Source organism: Lasioglossum baleicum, unplaced genomic scaffold (genome assembly GCF_051020765.1).
Source record: "Lasioglossum baleicum unplaced genomic scaffold, iyLasBale1 scaffold0057, whole genome shotgun sequence".
Classification (NCBI taxonomy): domain Eukaryota; kingdom Metazoa; phylum Arthropoda; class Insecta; order Hymenoptera; family Halictidae; genus Lasioglossum; species Lasioglossum baleicum.
In genome coordinates, this window is record NW_027469117.1 from 845,001 (window position 1) to 852,500 (window position 7,500).

A 7,500-nucleotide genomic window follows, 5' to 3' on the forward strand; every position below is an offset into this window, starting at 1 on the left:
TCTTGGCGGTTGGACTTAGAAAAATTTCGCTCGGTCGGAGTTGCTCGCAATGCGCCCGGAACATTATTCTGAGTTTATTCGATAAATATTCATCCTAAAGCTTTGATACTTGATATTTATTGTTAGAATGCGTTATTATACAATGATCTAATATTTATAATGGTCTGGGAACGCTAGGAAAAAAGTTTACTCTTGGCGGTTGGACTTAGAAAAATTTCGCTCGGTCGGAGTTGCTCGCAATGCGCCCGGAACATTATTCTGAGTTTATTCGATAAATATTCATCCTAAAGCTTTGATACTTGATATTTATTGTTAGAATGCGTTATTATACAATGATCTAATATTTATAATGGTCTGGGAACGCTAGGAAAAAAGTTTACTCTTGGCGGTTGGACTTAGAAAAATTTCGCTCGGTCGGAGTTGCTCGCAATGCGCCCGGAACATTATTCTGAGTTTATTCGATAAATATTCATCCTAAAGCTTTGATACTTGATATTTATTGTTAGAATGCGTTATTATACAATGATCTAATATTTATAATGGTCTGGGAACGCTAGGAAAAAAGTTTACTCTTGGCGGTTGGACTTAGAAAAATTTCGCTCGGTCGGAGTTGCTCGCAATGCGCCCGGAACATTATTCTGAGTTTATTCGATAAATATTCATCCTAAAGCTTTGATACTTGATATTTATTATTAGAATGCGTTATTATACAATGATCTAATATTTATAATGGTCTGGGAACGCTAGGAAAAAAGTTTACTCTTGGCGGTTGGACTTAGAAAAATTTCGCTCGGTCGGAGTTGCTCGCAATGCGCCCGGAACATTATTCTGAGTTTATTCGATAAATATTCATCCTAAAGCTTTGATACTTGATATTTATTGTTAGAATGCGTTATTATACAATGATCTAATATTTATAATGGTCTGGGAACGCTAGGAAAAAAGTTTACTCTTGGCGGTTGGACTTAGAAAAATTTCGCTCGGTCGGAGTTGCTCGCAATGCGCCCGGAACATTATTCTGAGTTTATTCGATAAATATTCATCCTAAAGCTTTGATACTTGATATTTATTGTTAGAATGCGTTATTATACAATGATCTAATATTTATAATGGTCTGGGAACGCTAGGAAAAAAGTTTACTCTTGGCGGTTGGACTTAGAAAAATTTCGCTCGGTCGGAGTTGCTCGCAATGCGCCCGGAACATTATTCTGAGTTTATTCGATAAATATTCATCCTAGAGCTTTGATACTTGATATTTATTGTTAGAATGCGTTATTATACAATGATCTAATATTTATAATGGTCTGGGAACGCTAGGAAAAAAGTTTACTCTTGGCGGTTGGACTTAGAAAAATTTCGCTCGGTCGGAGTTGCTCGCAATGCGCCCGGAACATTATTCTGAGTTTATTCGATAAATATTCATCCTAAAGCTTTGATACTTGATATTTATTGTTAGAATGCGTTATTATACAATGATCTAATATTTATAATGGTCTGGGAACGCTAGGAAAAAAGTTTACTCTTGGCGGTTGGACTTAGAAAAATTTCGCTCGGTCGGAGTTGCTCGCAATGCGCCCGGAACATTATTCTGAGTTTATTCGATAAATATTCATCCTAAAGCTTTGATACTTGATATTTATTGTTAGAATGCGTTATTATACAATGATCTAATATTTATAATGGTCTGGGAACGCTAGGAAAAAAGTTTACTCTTGGCGGTTGGACTTAGAAAAATTTCGCTCGGTCGGAGTTGCTCGCAATGCGCCCGGAACATTATTCTGAGTTTATTCGATAAATATTCATCCTAAAGCTTTGATACTTGATATTTATTGTTAGAATGCGTTATTATACAATGATCTAATATTTATAATGGTCTGGGAACGCTAGGAAAAAAGTTTACTCTTGGCGGTTGGACTTAGAAAAATTTCGCTCGGTCGGAGTTGCTCGCAATGCGCCCGGAACATTATTCTGAGTTTATTCGATAAATATTCATCCTAAAGCTTTGATACTTGATATTTATTATTAGAATGCGTTATTATACAATGATCTAATATTTATAATGGTCTGGGAACGCTAGGAAAAAAGTTTACTCTTGGCGGTTGGACTTAGAAAAATTTCGCTCGGTCGGAGTTGCTCGCAATGCGCCCGGAACATTATTCTGAGTTTATTCGATAAATATTCATCCTAAAGCTTTGATACTTGATATTTATTGTTAGAATGCGTTATTATACAATGATCTAATATTTATAATGGTCTGGGAACGCTAGGAAAAAAGTTTACTCTTGGCGGTTGGACTTAGAAAAATTTCGCTCGGTCGGAGTTGCTCGCAATGCGCCCGGAACATTATTCTGAGTTTATTCGATAAATATTCATCCTAAAGCTTTGATACTTGATATTTATTGTTAGAATGCGTTATTATACAATGATCTAATATTTATAATGGTCTGGGAACGCTAGGAAAAAAGTTTACTCTTGGCGGTTGGACTTAGAAAAATTTCGCTCGGTCGGAGTTGCTCGCAATGCGCCCGGAACATTATTCTGAGTTTATTCGATAAATATTCATCCTAAAGCTTTGATACTTGATATTTATTGTTAGAATGCGTTATTATACAATGATCTAATATTTATAATGGTCTGGGAACGCTAGGAAAAAAGTTTACTCTTGGCGGTTGGACTTAGAAAAATTTCGCTCGGTCGGAGTTGCTCGCAATGCGCCCGGAACATTATTCTGAGTTTATTCGATAAATATTCATCCTAAAGCTTTGATACTTGATATTTATTGTTAGAATGCGTTATTATACAATGATCTAATATTTATAATGGTCTGGGAACGCTAGGAAAAAAGTTTACTCTTGGCGGTTGGACTTAGAAAAATTTCGCTCGGTCGGAGTTGCTCGCAATGCGCCCGGAACATTATTCTGAGTTTATTCGATAAATATTCATCCTAAAGCTTTGATACTTGATATTTATTGTTAGAATGCGTTATTATACAATGATCTAATATTTATAATGGTCTGGGAACGCTAGGAAAAAAGTTTACTCTTGGCGGTTGGACTTAGAAAAATTTCGCTCGGTCGGAGTTGCTCGCAATGCGCCCGGAACATTATTCTGAGTTTATTCGATAAATATTCATCCTAAAGCTTTGATACTTGATATTTATTGTTAGAATGCGTTATTATACAATGATCTAATATTTATAATGGTCTGGGAACGCTAGGAAAAAAGTTTACTCTTGGCGGTTGGACTTAGAAAAATTTCGCTCGGTCGGAGTTGCTCGCAATGCGCCCGGAACATTATTCTGAGTTTATTCGATAAATATTCATCCTAAAGCTTTGATACTTGATATTTATTGTTAGAATGCGTTATTATACAATGATCTAATATTTATAATGGTCTGGGAACGCTAGGAAAAAAGTTTACTCTTGGCGGTTGGACTTAGAAAAATTTTTCGCTCGGTCGGAGTTGCTCGCAATGCGCCCGAACATTATTCTGAGTTTATTCGATAAATATTCATCCTAAAGCTTTGATACTTGATATTTATTGTTAGAATGCGTTATTATACAATGATCTAATATTTATAATGGTCTGGGAACGCTAGGAAAAAAGTTTACTCTTGGCGGTTGGACTTAGAAAAATTTCGCTCGGTCGGAGTTGCTCGCAATGCGCCCGGAACATTATTCTGAGTTTATTCGATAAATATTCATCCTAAAGCTTTGATACTTGATATTTATTGTTAGAATGCGTTATTATACAATGATCTAATATTTATAATGGTCTGGGAACGCTAGGAAAAAAGTTTACTCTTGGCGGTTGGACTTAGAAAAATTTCGCTCGGTCGGAGTTGCTCGCAATGCGCCCGGAACATTATTCTGAGTTTATTCGATAAATATTCATCCTAGAGCTTTGATACTTGATATTTATTGTTAGAATGCGTTATTATACAATGATCTAATATTTATAATGGTCTGGGAACGCTAGGAAAAAAGTTTACTCTTGGCGGTTGGACTTAGAAAAATTTCGCTCGGTCGGAGTTGCTCGCAATGCGCCCGGAACATTATTCTGAGTTTATTCGATAAATATTCATCCTAAAGCTTTGATACTTGATATTTATTGTTAGAATGCGTTATTATACAATGATCTAATATTTATAATGGTCTGGGAACGCTAGGAAAAAAGTTTACTCTTGGCGGTTGGACTTAGAAAAATTTCGCTCGGTCGGAGTTGCTCGCAATGCGCCCGGAACATTATTCTGAGTTTATTCGATAAATATTCATCCTAAAGCTTTGATACTTGATATTTATTGTTAGAATGCGTTATTATACAATGATCTAATATTTATAATGGTCTGGGAACGCTAGGAAAAAAGTTTACTCTTGGCGGTTGGACTTAGAAAAATTTCGCTCGGTCGGAGTTGCTCGCAATGCGCCCGGAACATTATTCTGAGTTTATTCGATAAATATTCATCCTAAAGCTTTGATACTTGATATTTATTGTTAGAATGCGTTATTATACAATGATCTAATATTTATAATGGTCTGGGAACGCTAGGAAAAAAGTTTACTCTTGGCGGTTGGACTTAGAAAAATTTCGCTCGGTCGGAGTTGCTCGCAATGCGCCCGGAACATTATTCTGAGTTTATTCGATAAATATTCATCCTAAAGCTTTGATACTTGATATTTATTGTTAGAATGCGTTATTATACAATGATCTAATATTTATAATGGTCTGGGAACGCTAGGAAAAAAGTTTACTCTTGGCGGTTGGACTTAGAAAAATTTCGCTCGGTCGGAGTTGCTCGCAATGCGCCCGGAACATTATTCTGAGTTTATTCGATAAATATTCATCCTAAAGCTTTGATACTTGATATTTATTGTTAGAATGCGTTATTATACAATGATCTAATATTTATAATGGTCTGGGAACGCTAGGAAAAAAGTTTACTCTTGGCGGTTGGACTTAGAAAAATTTCGCTCGGTCGGAGTTGCTCGCAATGCGCCCGGAACATTATTCTGAGTTTATTCGATAAATATTCATCCTAAAGCTTTGATACTTGATATTTATTGTTAGAATGCGTTATTATACAATGATCTAATATTTATAATGGTCTGGGAACGCTAGGAAAAAAGTTTACTCTTGGCGGTTGGACTTAGAAAAATTTCGCTCGGTCGGAGTTGCTCGCAATGCGCCCGGAACATTATTCTGAGTTTATTCGATAAATATTCATCCTAAAGCTTTGATACTTGATATTTATTGTTAGAATGCGTTATTATACAATGATCTAATATTTATAATGGTCTGGGAACGCTAGGAAAAAAGTTTACTCTTGGCGGTTGGACTTAGAAAAATTTCGCTCGGTCGGAGTTGCTCGCAATGCGCCCGGAACATTATTCTGAGTTTATTCGATAAATATTCATCCTAAAGCTTTGATACTTGATATTTATTGTTAGAATGCGTTATTATACAATGATCTAATATTTATAATGGTCTGGGAACGCTAGGAAAAAAGTTTACTCTTGGCGGTTGGACTTAGAAAAATTTCGCTCGGTCGGAGTTGCTCGCAATGCGCCCGGAACATTATTCTGAGTTTATTCGATAAATATTCATCCTAAAGCTTTGATACTTGATATTTATTGTTAGAATGCGTTATTATACAATGATCTAATATTTATAATGGTCTGGGAACGCTAGGAAAAAAGTTTACTCTTGGCGGTTGGACTTAGAAAAATTTCGCTCGGTCGGAGTTGCTCGCAATGCGCCCGGAACATTATTCTGAGTTTATTCGATAAATATTCATCCTAAAGCTTTGATACTTGATATTTATTGTTAGAATGCGTTATTATACAATGATCTAATATTTATAATGGTCTGGGAACGCTAGGAAAAAAGTTTACTCTTGGCGGTTGGACTTAGAAAAATTTCGCTCGGTCGGAGTTGCTCGCAATGCGCCCGGAACATTATTCTGAGTTTATTCGATAAATATTCATCCTAGAGCTTTGATACTTGATATTTATTGTTAGAATGCGTTATTATACAATGATCTAATATTTATAATGGTCTGGGAACGCTAGGAAAAAAGTTTACTCTTGGCGGTTGGACTTAGAAAAATTTCGCTCGGTCGGAGTTGCTCGCAATGCGCCCGGAACATTATTCTGAGTTTATTCGATAAATATTCATCCTAGAGCTTTGATACTTGATATTTATTGTTAGAATGCGTTATTATACAATGATCTAATATTTATAATGGTCTGGGAACGCTAGGAAAAAAGTTTACTCTTGGCGGTTGGACTTAGAAAAATTTCGCTCGGTCGGAGTTGCTCGCAATGCGCCCGGAACATTATTCTGAGTTTATTCGATAAATATTCATCCTAAAGCTTTGATACTTGATATTTATTGTTAGAATGCGTTATTATACAATGATCTAATATTTATAATGGTCTGGGAACGCTAGGAAAAAAGTTTACTCTTGGCGGTTGGACTTAGAAAAATTTCGCTCGGTCGGAGTTGCTCGCAATGCGCCCGGAACATTATTCTGAGTTTATTCGATAAATATTCATCCTAAAGCTTTGATACTTGATATTTATTGTTAGAATGCGTTATTATACAATGATCTAATATTTATAATGGTCTGGGAACGCTAGGAAAAAAGTTTACTCTTGGCGGTTGGACTTAGAAAAATTTCGCTCGGTCGGAGTTGCTCGCAATGCGCCCGGAACATTATTCTGAGTTTATTCGATAAATATTCATCCTAAAGCTTTGATACTTGATATTTATTGTTAGAATGCGTTATTATACAATGATCTAATATTTATAATGGTCTGGGAACGCTAGGAAAAAAGTTTACTCTTGGCGGTTGGACTTAGAAAAATTTCGCTCGGTCGGAGTTGCTCGCAATGCGCCCGGAACATTATTCTGAGTTTATTCGATAAATATTCATCCTAAAGCTTTGATACTTGATATTTATTGTTAGAATGCGTTATTATACAATGATCTAATATTTATAATGGTCTGGGAACGCTAGGAAAAAAGTTTACTCTTGGCGGTTGGACTTAGAAAAATTTCGCTCGGTCGGAGTTGCTCGCAATGCGCCCGGAACATTATTCTGAGTTTATTCGATAAATATTCATCCTAAAGCTTTGATACTTGATATTTATTGTTAGAATGCGTTATTATACAATGATCTAATATTTATAATGGTCTGGGAACGCTAGGAAAAAAGTTTACTCTTGGCGGTTGGACTTAGAAAAATTTCGCTCGGTCGGAGTTGCTCGCAATGCGCCCGGAACATTATTCTGAGTTTATTCGATAAATATTCATCCTAAAGCTTTGATACTTGATATTTATTGTTAGAATGCGTTATTATACAATGATCTAATATTTATAATGGTCTGGGAACGCTAGGAAAAAAGTTTACTCTTGGCGGTTGGACTTAGAAAAATTTCGCTCGGTCGGAGTTGCTCGCAATGCGCCCGGAACATTATTCTGAGTTTATTCGATAAATAT